Raw genomic sequence first — 15,992 nt, 5'->3', positions numbered from 1 at the left:
GTCCAACTCCCAGTTCTCCTGGCTCCAAGTCGAAATATCCTTGAAAAAGACATTGAACCCCCAATTTGTCCCTAGTGTCTGCTCCTTAGTTGTAAGTTGCTTTAGCTAAAAGTTTGTGCGAAATTACTAATTGTAATTGTAATTGGTTAGTTGGTGACTCTAAATTGCTAAATTGTGAGTGTGTAGGGGTGACTATGGCACAGGAAGGTAGAGTTGTCATCTAACAATCCTGTAGTTGTTGGTTCGATCCTCCAGTCACATGTCAAAGTGTCCTTGAACAAGACACTGAACCCCAACTTAGTTGCTCCCGGTGAGTGTTGCCCAGCTTCATAGCAGCTGCGTCCTGGACTTCCTGTCTGCACCAAAGGTAGCTGGGTCTTGCATTGTGTACATTGACATCTACTCCTTGTGAGGTGTTTGACTCATTTAATAATCTAGAATACACTGTTGACACAGTGGTGCCATATTCTTGGATTCTTTGGATGAAGCTGGCTTTGTTCACAGATTTATTCGCAATGCAACGAAAAGAATGCTTTTCTCATTTGACAAATGAGCCAGAGCGCCTGAGCAAACTGTACCTTTTTTTACCCAACCACAAGCCAACTCCTGACCAACTCCCTAGCAACACTTTGTAAACTATAAACCTTATGCAACACTGGTAGCCTGGGCAGCATGGTGGCAGAATGTTTAGCCCTTCTGCGTCACAGCTAGAAGGTCCGCGGCTTAAATCCTCAGCTGCCTGGGGCCTTTCTGTGTGGGATTCCCCGGTGCTTCTTTCATCTGGGTAGTTCAGTTTCCTCCAGCCAAAGACATGCGTGTTAGGTTAATTGGTGACACTAAACTGTAGATGTGAATTTGAGTGTGAATGGCTGTCTGTATGTAAATATCTCTCTGTGTGGGGCCTGAGATAGACTGCCCAGCCTGTACCCTGCCTCTTGCTCATTGACAGCTGGCTCCAGCCCCCTCACAACCCGTGAACAGGATAAGTATCCTGTCATATTTACTATGGCCACTCCATGTCACCACTTTTTCATGCGCCTCGCTAATAATAAATGTGTATTGATAAAAGTAGTAAGTGACTATAAGGTCCATCCAGCACTAACATATGAAATGCATCATACTAAAGTCATTATCATATATTAAAAAACAAACAAACACTAAAAGGGTTTTCAAAATTTCCACGAATCATTATTACAAGTATTAATTTAAAAATTATTATATACAAAAATAATCGCTTCAAATTGGTGAACCTAACATTTTAAATATATTATCAACATGTATACATATATTATCGCTTCAAATGGTCAACTTAAGATTCTAAATATATTATCAACATTTGGATTGTAGCTGAATGTTACAGCTGTTTTCACAAACAAGCATTTAAATGTACAATTTTAAATGTTGCTGTGTAACTGTGTATTATTTTAATAAAAAGAATACATGGTTAAACTTAACATAATGCCACTGACCACATCCTCCAAAATAAAATAGACTAAATACTACCAAAGACGCTTAAAAATTGAACCTTTGACAAAGGGATTTTATGTTTTGGACTGCATTTTTTTAAAAGGAAAGCTAAATGGAGGTCACTAACCTACAAGTGGTGGTTTTAAATTGTGGGTGGTTGCTAAGAAGTAACTAGTTGATTATGGAAGGGAATACCATGAAACTTTCATACCAACAAAACATCTTCCATTTTGTGTGAATTCTTAGCCTCAACCATTATAGTACAGACTGCTTTTCATTTTCCTTTCAGTTGTTAACTTGCACATGAAACTACAAAATTAACTCACAGGCATAATCTACACCAACTCAATCCACAGTTTTCAGGGATCATGCTTGCTTTTGCTTTTTAGTAAGTTGTATCTAGTAAGTAGATAGATCTACAACTTGTATATGGTAAACAGGATTAAATAATACCAAAACCCCACTGTGAAAAAGCAAGTAAATCTGCAATATAATAACCTGAACAGAGCTCTGTTATCTGTTTTTCATGTTTTCTCTCAGATTTCTCTCAGAACCACATTGATTTTTCTGCCTTTTTGCTCTTGGATGATGACTGTGCTCCCCATGTCTCATCTCTTATCAGATGTTGTGCAACACTCAGTAGCAGCTGGCAGAGCTATGCAGTCAAAGCAGAGATGCTCTCAATGATAATTTATCGCTTCAGTAGAAACGCAAGAACAGGATCACTGTTAGATCATGTTTTTTTTCTCTGTCTCCTTTTGTCTGTCTACTGGTAGATTTACTGCTGCTAGTGCAGCTCCAGGACAGCAGAGAGCTGCTAGCTTATGTTTTCATCACAGACAGGAAGGAAGGAGGAAATTGAACGAGGTGAGTGCTGAGCAATATGTGAATGAAAAAAAGCCCAGTGATTTCTATCAGTGATGAGGCTGTGAAATAGAAACACACTAAAAGAAAGAGACAGCAGCAATGCTGTCTGATGAAAGATTCTATTTTTAAGTTATTTTCTAACTTCTAACACATCTGTAGATGTGAAGGAAACATACCTCACCTTTGTAAACAGGTCATAGAAGTTCAAATACCATAATGGACACATACTGCAAACAAAGAATTGCATTAGAATTGGGCTGAAGGGACTCTACCTTAATGGTCAAGGTAAAGGTCAGGAACCCAGGAACTATTTAAAATCCATGTGGATGTTAGTTGTCACAGTTGCTCTGTGTCATTACACAGAGAAGGTATAATGTTTACCATGGTTGGTTGGAAATTGGGCTCATAGGTTTTTGGTCATAAACAAAAGTTTTAGGCACATCTACAATTTTACGGGATTGTGGTACAGAATTAACAATAAAGGATCACCAGACAAAATATAACTCATCCTCTGGGCATTAGCTCAAGAAATGCGAGATGGATTGCCATGAAATTTGCTACAGGTTGATAATATGGACGGTTAATTGTTGGTGTGGACAAGGGTCAGCATGGGCACTCTGACCAATCTGTGTCTACACAAGTCCATACACAGTGTGCTGCAGTGCACTGTGTGTACTGTCAATCATGGCCAGTGTTACATTTTTTCGATGCTGCCTCCATCCATCAGAACTTCAAAACCACCAGGTGGTATTATAACACATTTTCATTCTACAGCATCAGATATTGATGCTTCCCAAGGCGTCAAATTGTGCCGCTTTGATCATGCTTTCAGGCTATCATATTGATGCCACTATTTGACCTGAGAACAACTGCATCTGGTAGTGACACTGCAGGTGCACTCTGGCATGCTTCATCTGCCACGACAACTTTTGAAGCCACAGGAAAAACTTTATATACACAAATAAACTAACATTGGAGTTAGAGAAACAACTTCAGGGCAATGTTATGTTAAGAAAGAGACAATTAGGGTTAGGCAGAAAACTTAAGCTACAAGAAAAATTACATAAAAACAAAGTGCTTCAAACAATTGCACACATGTACTTCCTTACTATAGTAACCATGTGTGCCACATTGTGATTAATAAAGCACTGGAAAATCCCTGTGTCTTGTTGTATCATCCACTATTCCTGTCAACCTCCCTATGAGACTTTTTGATCTTATTCTATGTCATTCATTTAGGCATCATATACTGAAGCACCAAGATTTCTAACTAACTACACTGAAAGCTCAGAGCGTCAATCAGTGACCCAAATAGTTACCTTTAACATCAGCATTTAACGCAGAAGGGACTGTGGAAAGTGATGAAAAGTGCTTTTTGAATGAAAAGGGGGCTGGGTATTACAGCGATGTGGTTAATGCTATTCCTATATCAAATTTCATGCCTATCCATCTGTTACTGAGCTTCTGGGCCACATTGGTGGGCCACCGGTGGTTTCCTGACTGACTGGCAGACTGACTGATGCCATCATTAGCATGTAGGCATAATCATACAAGAGCAAACTGAAATTCCACTAGCAGGTTAAAGCCTGAAGGTTACAATTGTGGCCCTCAGACATAATGACATACAGTATCTTGGAAAGTTAAGATTTAATTAGAATGCAGTCACAATGCAGTAAATAAGAAGTAACTGGTATGAATAGACTTTATAGATCAAGTGAGATCTAAATAGATCACATCGCATCAATTTGTTTACAGTATTTCTTGAGGCCTACGTACACTGGACATACTGTACATACAGACACATATAATATGTTTAGCTAATCAATGTTAAGCAGGCATTTTTCTATGCTTCCTATGTAGCCTGCTAGCAGAGAAATATTCTGTAGGAACATGTAAGAACATGTATGTGTCAGCTCTAGCCATCTGTGAACCAGCTGTGGAATAATGTGTATCTTTGTCGCTCTGTTGCTCATTCCCCTGATCGAGGGAGAGGTGAGCTGAGCTAAGCGGTGCAGAGATGCTTTATGGGTAAAAAAAAAAACTCTGAGGGGCTTAGCTCACTGACAGCTTATTAACTCAATTCTTATAAGCACACACACATGCACGAGTGCACACACACACACACACACACACACACACACACAGATTCAAACTGGTTGTCTGGGGTTAGGCTGAAACAGCATTTACTGTGTACAATTCCTAGGTTTTCTTGGCAGACTGTTGCTGCTGAAATCAGCTATTAGGTACAATTGCCCAAGGGGCTAGATTTCTTAAATATAAGTTTTTAAACCACTAATGCATTTTGTTGATTATTGGCTGCATGTTTACCATAGTGTAATGTACCATTGTGCATACTCTTGGAATTTTCAGGGAGCTCTGTCAGTGGCTCTGTAAATTTAAATGCGAATACAACTAAACAAAGTTAGCTGTTATCTTTTATCATTTTCAACTGTTAAAAATAATTATCATTTTACTTCTAAAATAACTAGCTTGTTAGTAACTATTAGCTATATAGTAACACCAATTTTTTAAAGATTGAACAAGGACCTCATGTACAGGTGTACCAGCTGAGATACATTCCCAAATTTCTAGTCTATATTTCCACAGCTCTAAAGAGCTTTATAGTGGTTGCTCATTATTTTGGTATTCTGGAATGTGGGTCATTCTCATTCTATCATTCAGATTTACAATGGCAGTAGGCAGATCCTAACTACGGTACATGCACAGCAAACGGATATTCACTCTAATATGTTCACAAAGGGATAACGTGGAGACAACTATAATTCCCTTATGACTCACTGAAAGCCAAAATAAAACTACAGCACAAGGGCAAATATGGGACTAACATTGTGTACATGGATTTAAACATGACTCAAAATAAAAATGTCAGCCTGTGACTATTGTATGAGTAAATTGGCAAATGATATCTGATGTAATTGTTGTATTTACAGTGTCCCCAAATTGCCAGAAACAACTGCTTGAAAGCTTGTACATCGAAGACGAATGTTTTGACATCATGAGGTCAGACAAAGTTGGCACAATGGCATCAGGATTTAGCTACTTGCATTATAATCTTAAAATAAGTTCTTTTGTGGACAACAAGAACCTTGTTTGGATGTAAAATCAGATTCAAACTGGTTGTCTGGATTAATGTGGATATTGTAAAATAGCTCTAAATGCTTTACTTTAGTAATTCTCGTGCTGTAATCAAAGATTGGATTATAGACAAAATTTGTTTTTTGTCTACGCCTGCGACTTTGCTCAATGAGCTTGTGTGGGTAACTTGACTAATGAGCTCATCCTGTAATTTGAATTGTGTAGATGCAGATCAGTCATTTTTGTTTGGGGCACAGATTAAATAGAAGACATTATTATTATTATTTATACCATAGCTTATTATTATGTATATTTTATTTTTATTTGTACATGTTTTTACCAATTTACTGTGGTTGTGATGTTCCACACTAACTCAAATCCAATAGTTTTATAACTGAATAATGAAGGCTGTGCAGTTAATACTGTATTTAATCATTTGTTGGTGTCGAAATGTGTAGAATGTCAAAATAATCACTGTTATCTATACACCATGCTGCTGTGGCCCAAAACTGTACAGTATTTTACCTGCTTTTTTGTGCAAAAGTCTGAGGATAAACACCAGTACGGATAAGTCTGTTGCAATTCACAACATTACAAAGAGGTATGATTTTAATCTTCTACGAAGCAAACAATTAGGACCCGACCACAGCTTCAGTGTTTCCACTGAACCCGCCTGTTTCCACCGTTATGTCATTTCCTTGGTTTAGTACTGTTTGATCTTTGTGGTTACTCAAGAGAATTATGTGTGTGTATGTTGTATGGCAACGCCACAACCTTTTCACTAACAGAACAATGTTTCATAAGAGTGTTTCTTTTGGAGAGTGTCATATTTGAAAATGTGCTATCATTTGGATTATTTATGGTACAAATGTGTAGATAATGTTTTTCATTTATTTCTTTAAAAAAATTGGAATCAAATTATGTGTTCAGGTATGTGAAATTGGTGTTGGTTTACAAGTTTTACAAAAATGTCAATGATTACATTTTTTTAAATAGACATTGTTGTCATCTAAAATGAATGTTATAATTCAACACCCACAACCCAAGTATTTCAATATGTAAATCTGCCTGCCAGATGAGTCATGCTACATTTATTTAAGTGTTTTCTTTTACAGCTAGGAAGAAATGATATTCCAACCCAACAAGGTTTGTCCCTAACTTGAAGAGGAAGTACTTGGTGACTTAATGAACAATAGCTTCAAATTGTACTTCCAATGCAGCTTCTCAGTGTTTTCACTGCAAAGAATTTTAAAAGTTAACAGTTAACAGCCTGGGAGTAGAATTAATTTCATAGAAATCATTTGAGTTTTTTACTGATAATAAATTGTATCTCTTCCATCCTTCATCGTTCTTGATTGCCAAGCAAGCAGAATACTACATTTAATATAATCACTCTTACAAATATGTTGAAAAGTACAGAATGGTAATTGAATCACTCATAATAAAGCATGATGAGCTGGTAATTGGCAAACAGTTCAATATTTCAAAATGAAGTAGCAACTGGAAATTACAGCTGCTGTAAATTACGCAAAGCTAAAAAAGGAGTTATTGTTTTGAGATGCCAATGTGAATACTTTATGATAATACAGAAACAAAAATTCCAGAAAGAAACTGTAAATAGCACTCTCTGCTATTTCTATGTGAGAGACATATGGGACTCTCCAATACCTGCACGGCAACAGTAGAAAGCGTGATTTAAATGCTTTCTAACATCTGCCTTAAAATTACCATCTGTAGAAATATTACATTATTATCTCTGTGTACTGTAAATTCAGCTTACAGTATTATTACATTGGGAAAGACAATAGATTTTTGTTGAGGCATTTTGTCCCACCACTCCAATATTTGTGTGGGCTTTCTAACATAGGCAAATAGGAGCTATACATGTGCAGTGCAGTTTAGTACTGTTGATTATGGAGAGCACCTGAAAATATTACGCTCATGTATGAAGTTAAGTGTTTATCCTGTTGGATAGCAAGGGGGCGGGGGCAGGGAGACCAGCATTTCTGTATCATTCTCAGATGGCATTCCATAGGCGTTGGGGAGTATAATTAGAATTTAGGGAGTCCTCACTCCCGCAAGGTTTCTTTTTAGTGTCTATTCAAAACAGTTGCTTGAATCATTTACCAAAATATTGAACACTTTTCACAACACACAAAACAGAAAAAGAAGCGAAGTTAATTTACATGACGTCAATCGCGAGTATCAATATTGTTTAGATGCTGCACTATGCTGCTCGTGTCCGAGAGCGTGAGCTTTCTTCACAAATTATAAGTTAGGAGCCGAGCTGCTTTCGTGCATGCACGTGTCTCCGTGCATATATTTTCCGAGGTTAATTTGTTACTTGCTTTAATTACAGGATACAATTTATCGTTTGTACTAACATGTAAGCTTCGCTCAAACACGCGCGGTAAAGGTCATCGACTGAACTCGCTTTAATCATACTCGCCATTACCACCATCAAGGAATTATGTGGGAAAAACAGAGGATACACTTGCTGTCACTTTCATATTTAAAATGAAAATACCAACCATTCACAGCCTAAAAACAATTACTGTTGCCTCGGAATTTACTGTCGAGGTTTGTCGTCGTTCTTATTTTAAACGCAGTCAAACAAATATAGTCTAAACATAATACATTTTATACAATATCATGTGCGAGCAGATGTTATCCCGATCGCACGAGGCTGCATCACTTGTCTAGATAGATTTATTAACCAAAATGTATAAATATTTACTAATACTAGTAAATATTTAAAGGCAGGTTACACACAGGCCAATAACAAAATAAATAAAATTAAATAAACTTAAAATCAACATTTACCTTTTACTCCGTTTCAGATCCACAGTAGCAGGTCTAATTGTAAACATTTTTTAGGAGCAAATTGTCTGTAGCAGACTGACATACACGTAGATTTTCTCAAGTTCTAAGAGACTAAAAAAACAATAGTTATTCACAATAGGCTACTTAGGTATAAATCATTGAAACAGTTTATTATTTTCATTGGATTCTCGTTATAATGAAACCCCAAATCCGTGAGAATGCATCGACAAACGTATTTTTTGGCTGATTATTGTGCCCAAGTAATGCGTGAGTCTAATAATTTCTAAACACACAGAGAGTGTCTTTAGTTTTCCATGACCAGTCCTCATAAGCCCATTCTTCTATTTGGCTGCTTGACTGTTGCTGCAGATAAATTGGACCCGCGCGTTCATGTAGGCAGTGAACGGTATTCTCCACTTCATGGCTCGTTCACGAGTCCCGTTACCAATTTACGCTTTTTCTTATTAAGCTACTCCAGAGAGCGACGCTCTTTTCATCTCGATAAGTCTAAATGCTCAAAGCTTCTATCATTAGAGAACTTTAGCTTTGAATACGCTCTAAATCTGCTGACAGGAGCAGCAAATATTAACATATTAAATAGAATGTGATAAAAGATTTGAACTTATGGCCAGTAGCATCAACAGAAGTCTTTTATGTCGTGCTCCTAATAATTCCCAATTCTTCTTAATATGTAAGTATTTTTTTAAATTTGTAATACATTTAAGCCTATTGCTTTCACAAATTCTTACAAGAGTAATTATAACATTTTACAGAGATATAAACAGCAGCACTTACAGCCTACGTGATACAATAAAACACTACTTGTATTGGTTTTTGTTTGAGACTTACCTTCAGTTCTGTCCAGAAGTTTCATACTGGAGCAAGCACAGAGCTACTAAGAACTGTGCAGAGAAGCCTGGAACAAGACTGACAGACCATGGACACACTCCGCTATTAAACCACAAAACATATGCAAGGGAGCTTTTCTTCTTAGTTAAATGGACTTAACCTTTTAAGTCCATTTTAAGTCAATTTAACTAAAATATTTGTACACTTAGTCCTTACTAAGTGTACAAATATGCAGGGTTTTATTTAATTATGCACTCATAAAAAGCATTGAGACAATATCAATGATGCATATGATCCAGTTAAAGCGTAAGCAGCTTTCTTCATTTCCTAAAGCTATGTGGGGGTACACCTGACACTGTTCATGCACAGATGAGTCTAGATGTGTAAGCTGTTTTTAACTCTTCCACACAATTGATACATTATAAACAAAAAGGACAGTCTTTGGTTTATTTAATTAAATAAAATAATATATTTGGCTTTAAGATTCAGTTTTATTAGTTTTTCTTATACATTTATGAAAGGAATATTGTAAATTACATCTAGAAGAAGGAGGACAGATCATATGCTCCTTCTTTTTCATCTTTGAATTTGTACTATTCTCTCAATTCAAATTGCTGCACGTTTTTTGCCGTGTGTTAGTCTACATGTTGCATGTCCTGACTTTCTCCTTCAGTTTCTCTGTTTCCATATGTGGTTTTATCAGCATTAATGTTTGTGTGTGTGTGTAAGTGTGCATGCTTGTGTGTGTAAGGGATATCCTCTTGGCCTTGGAAAAAAATCAGTGTGCGACAGACTGACAGAAAGCAGACTGCTGCATAGAGCTTCCTCTGAACTAATGAATTCCTGATCACTTTTACACAGACACCTACGTGCGTGCACGCACACACACACACACATCTACCACACACACAGACACACATACACACACACACACACAGAAACACACATACACACTCACACCCCCACACACCAACACCACACATACACAAAAGCATTTAAATTTTTTTTTGGCTGCAAGCCCATAGCCCTTAGTCATGTAGAGTTTCTTTAAAAGCACATGTTACTAAATACACAGTGGAAAAAAGAAGAGTGATGCAATAATCTTAGCTTTAAAAACAACATAAGCATTATTTGTTTGTTATAGTAAAAAAATGAATTACCTAATTTAATTTTTTTCCTTTGTTTCATATTCCCTATAATCCATCAAACCAGAACACTGTGGTTAACCTGTCTCCTTAACATGCTGTGATTGCATATGTTTGAGTATGTCTTTTGATAAAATCACTGACGTGGCCTTTTAAATGTTTTAAAATCTTTTAAACTTTTCAATGTCCCCAATGCTTTCAGTTATATTTAAACTATAGTTTTCTAATTAGTAACAATTTGATTAACACATACTGTCTTAAATGACCTCTATAAATCCCTGTAAGACCGGCGTCCTAGAATTGACGGTAAAAACATTATAGGTTTTGTTGATTTAGTGTAGAATTGCTGGAAGGTGGAAGACAAGCACACCTTAGACTGACATTAATTTTAGCTTTTTGTTTTTCAGCTGAAGAGATATGGAAGTTTACAGTAACCATATCATGCAATTTCTTGAAGTGTTTTGTTATGGTCCAAAAACTGCCCTGGAGATGAGGAATAGCTTCAGGTTAACTGCTGATTTGACCCTCAGGTGCTGGAACAGAGCCAAGTAAGTGCACAGTCAACTCTGGCTGATGCACATTTCTTCCTCTTCTTCTTTTCCTTTCGACTTTTCCCTTTCAGGGGTCAGCACAGCGAATCATGTGCCTCCATCTAGTCCTATCCTTGGCATCCTCTTCTCTTACACCAGCTAACTTCATGTCCTCTCTCACTACATCCATAAATCCCCTGGCTGAAGCACATTTCTATATGTAGCTTATAGTTCCCTCTTTTATTTGACTTCTCTAGTATATGCATAGACTATATCGATGTCTCTCATTGATTCTCACAAACCCACCAATATAAAACTCTTGTCAGCAATTTCCATTTCTGCTACACTTAATACAAATTCATTGCACTTTAAATTGTGGATGACAATCTGATAGGGAGCACGGGGGTGGAGTGGTTAGTGCTAATGCTTCACAGCTAGCAGATTGCATGCTCACGTCCCAGGCAGTTTCTGTTTTTTTCTGTGTGGAGTGTGTATGTTCTCCCTGTGCTTGCATGGGTTTCTTCCCACATACCAGACATAAAATTCATTTCGACTTTATTTATATAGCGCCAATTCACAACAAAGTCTTAATCTTAAGGCACTTTACAGAATAAAGTTAAGACTATAAAGATGTATAGAGAAAACCCAACAATTCCCCCTTGAGCAAGTCCTAGGCAACAGTGGAGAGGAATAACTACCTTTAAAGGAAGAAACCTCCAGCAGAACCAGGCTCAGGGTGGGCAGCCATCTGCCTTGACCGGTCGGGGTGAGTGGAAATTGGAGACAGAAAAGAAAAGAGCAACAAAAAGCAACAACAAAACATTGGGCAGGTTGGTAGGACCAGTAGCTGCACACAGCTCCAAAGTCGGGGACACCTGTAGAAGGGAACAGAGAGAGGGAGACAGAGAAGGAAAAAGACAACTACCGGAAAAAAAAAACACACAAAGCTAATGTCATACAGTGGTGACAATTGTGGGGTGAGAGGAGAGGAGAGATGGTCAAAAAGAGAAAAGGAGCTCAGTGCATCGGGGGATGGGTCCCCCAGCAGTCTAAGCCTTTAGCAGCATGACTATAACGACCTAAAAGCTCTTTCAAAGAGGAAGGTTTTAAGCCTAGACTTAAAAGTAGAGAGGGTGTCCACTTCCCAAATCTTAAGTGGGAGCTGGGAACTATGAGGCCTTTTATATATAATGGAGCTTGGCCATTTAGAATTTTACATGTAATAAGCAGAGTTTTAAATTCTATTCTAGATTTAATGGGAAGCCAATGAAGAGAAGCCAGTGAAAGTGAAATATGATTTCTTTTGCTAATTCAAGTCTTGCTGCAGCATTTTGGATTAATTGCAGGCTCTTTAGGGAGTTACTGGGGCATCTGGAAAGTAGGAAATTACAGTAGTCCAACCTAGAGGTAACCAATGCATGGACTAGTTTTTCGACAAAACTTAAGACAGGATGCTCTTAATTTTGGCAATGTTCTGTAGGTGGAAGAAGGCTGTTCTAGAGATTTGTTTTATATGTGAGGTAAATGATAAATCCTGGTCAAAAATAACTCCAAGGTTCCTTGCAGTAGTACTGGAGGCCAGAGTTATGCAATCTAGAGTAACAGTATGGTTGGACATCATATTTCTGAGCTTTTTAGGCCCAAATACTATGACTTCAGTTTTGTCTGAGTTTAGAAGTAAAAAATTGGTACATGGTACATCCAGGCCTTTATATCTTGTAGGCTTGAAGCTTGATTAACTGATTTTTTTCATCTGGTTTCATAGATAGATATAGCTGGGTATCATCAACATAGCAATGGAAATTTATGGAGTGTTTTCTAATAATGTTGCCTAAAGGTCCTAACACAGAGCCATGTGGAACTCCATAGCTAACCTTTGTATACATAGAGCATTCATTATTAACCTGAACAATGTAATGTTTAAGTTTCTGTAAGAAAATGTTGAGATCAATGGTATCAAATGCAGCACTCAGTTTTAACAGATCTGATAGGATAAAAAAAAATCAAACTTCAAGCATGCCTACAAGAGATAAAGGTCTACAATTTCCTACTTCTCAACTCAGACAAACCTGAAGTCATAGTATTATGGCTTAAAAATCTGTCCAACCATATTGTTACACTAGATGGCATAACTCTCCCCCCCCATTACTACTGCAAAAAATGTCTTATCATTATATCTTAATGTTATTTTGACCAGTATTTGTTCTTTAGTTAACACAAATCTCTAGAACAGCCTTCTTTCACCTACAGAACATTGCCAAAATTAGGAGCATGCTGACTTAAAGTGATGCTGAAAAACTAGTCCATGCATTTGTTACTTCTAGGTTGGACTACTGTAATTTCCTACTCTACTTTCAGGATGCCCCAGTAACTCACTAAAAAGCCTGCAATTTATCCGAAATGTTGCCTGGAATTAGCAAGAGAGATCATATTCTGCCTTCACTAGCTTCTGTCTATTGGCTTACCATAAAATCTGTGTTTTCCAGTGCTTAGCTACTGGTCCTAACTGGTCCTGTTATTTTTTTATTCATAACACTGATTTGACTTTCATCATTTTTATTTTGCTTTTGTATAGCTATGCCTCATATTTATAAACCTACACACAAAGGCAGGGAGAGACAGTCAAGAATAAAACAAGATTATTCAATCTCCCAGGCTTGAAGATACAAATACATACAGAGAAACGGGATGTATCAATTACATTGTGACCAAATTCAGTTAACCTTTTGTTTCTTGGGCCAGAGAAACAGGGCCAGGCCAGGGACAAATGAGAACACAACAAACACACATAGACATGCACACAAAAATACACACTCACACAGGCCTGTGGTGCACATTAATTGAATTAACAGTGGTCCAGAACCTAGTCTGGACATCATCACTGAGGCATCTGGTCAGCACAGCTTCTCTCTGCTGATGCCTTTCTCTTATATGTCTGTTGTTTTCCAAGGGCTGAATTTTCCATGTTCTGTCATGGTAATGAATGCTATATATTTTGAATAGGCATCATATGTGAGACTAAAACTAGTCTAGGGTTGTAAAGCAATTTCTTTAATTTGTATTTACACATTGATGCAGTATTCTTTTTTTGTAATTAAAATTATATTTATATTTATAAGAAAAGACTATGTTATTGTTTGATGAATAGATGTGCTAACAAATTGAGGGTATTGTCTCATTCTTACAAAGAAAAATGGTTGAAGATCAAGTTAAAGCAATAGTGTAAGAATTTAGGAAATATGCTCATTCAATTTCTGGCAGAGAGTTATATATGCCTCTTAAAAACAGCTATATTCAGTAGTTTGGAAACAGGAAACCTTCATTGCCTGTCTTTCTCCAACAGAAACAATATCCAAAATGTTCATTTCATTTTACCTGCTGCAGTATTTCTTGGCTGTAAGCATTATACCTAACTGACAGCAGGATGAGAAATTCCTCTGACTTATATTTGAAGCAGACATTGGTATTGGTTTTCTTATCCAAATCTCTGCAAATAAAGTAAGCATATATATCCCAAAGTGGTAAAGTACTCTATTATAATAATGACAAGTTTATAGTTTAATACAAAAACAGTGGTTTGGGGTTAAAAATGTGAGTCATTGATATGTTGTTGGAAATTCTGTCATGCACACATGCTGCTTATTCATCAGTGCTACAGTCAGGTTCACAAATATTGGACGAATAATATCGGCATTTGGCCTCTCTACACCACCAAATTGAAAATTTGAGCAAAATCGAGACTTTCAACTTTAATTCAAGGCATTTGACAACAAGTATTTGACAAAAATAGTTAAAAAAATGGCGAGAAAAATGTTGGTATTGGTAATTTCCTGTCCTTTACATTACATTTGCCCACTGCTCCCCCTAGGGGCAACAGTAGGAAGCCACTTGCAGTGCCCAGAGTGACATTGAGTGTCTCGCTCAAGGACATACCTGGTACTGGGCTTGTATTTATACTGAGAGACTCAAACCCAGCCTATCCTACACATTTATGCTAAAAAACAGTCTAATGTGCAAAGGCAACTCATGGTCTCCTCTGAGCTTACGTTTAGTTTTCAGTTCACTAAGAAGCAGCAGGTCAGCTGTTCTAGGTGACCGTGGTGAAACGTATTGATGCAGAAGCTCAAAGATTTAAACATTTAAAAACAAATAGAAACAGTTTAAAATGGATCCGAAATTACAGAGGCAGCCAGTTAAGTGAAGATAAAATAGGAGAAATGTGCTCATACTGTGCTAATTAAAAGCGTGCAGCAGCATTTTGGACAAGCTGCAGTTGAGAGACTGACTTAGGCCTAGATAAAGTGCATTGCAGTAATGAAAGGCATAGCTTACTGTTTCAAAGTGTTGCTTTGTAAGAATGGGCTGGACTCTGGCCAGCTGCCTTAGGTGAAAGATACTAGAGTTAACAACAGCCTGGATCTACCCTTTTTCCTGCCTTTTTCTTACTATTTGCTTTGACAAAAAGGTTCAAAGCTACATCAGACAGGACTGACAATAAAATCAGCCAGTATGTAATTTGTCACAATCCTTTACCCTGTGTTTAGTTTGTCCTTGTTTTCCCCAGCTTTCCCCTAGTCCTTTTTATTTACTTTAAACCTCCTCTTGCCGTCTCCTTAATTTGGTCCTTAAAACCTTAACAGGTCAGGCTTACTTTTTTTACCTGAGGCCAGCTTTACTTCTGTGTTCTGGTCCAGTTTAACATCCATTTGGTCAAATGTTGTTGGGAATACCTGCAGAAGATCTGTGCTCTTGTAATTTCAGTAATTTTAATCTGAGACTTATTAGTAAAAAAAAAAGTAGTGTGCTGGTGTAGGTGCTAAATTAGGCACTGGCATCTTAGTATAGTAGGCTATGTATGTGAATAAGAAAGCAATTTTATATAGAAGATACTTTATCAAACATCATTGTACATTTCTGTTTACTGAGGCTCCTTTAAGTTGAGGAATTGAGGCAATTGCCTACCTTTCATTATTATAAGCTTCCTTACCTACCTCAGTAGTTGGGCTGTGGTGCACATGCACAGTCCTCAGTCTGCCACACAATCTCATTCAGCTTCATCCTGTTACTTTTTTCTCACCCTGTGTGTCAGATTGCCACACCAGTTTTGAGTTGATCGACTCCCTTTGTACAGAAAGTCACAGCCTACAGTTACATATGGCTGGGAAGTTGAATCTCTATATAATGTTTTTTCATCTATCTTTAGCATTCTCTCTCC

This window comes from Channa argus, chromosome 3 (genome assembly GCF_033026475.1).
Source record: "Channa argus isolate prfri chromosome 3, Channa argus male v1.0, whole genome shotgun sequence".
In the NCBI taxonomy this organism is placed as follows: domain Eukaryota; kingdom Metazoa; phylum Chordata; class Actinopteri; order Anabantiformes; family Channidae; genus Channa; species Channa argus.
Note: the sequence above shows the minus strand (reverse complement) of the source record.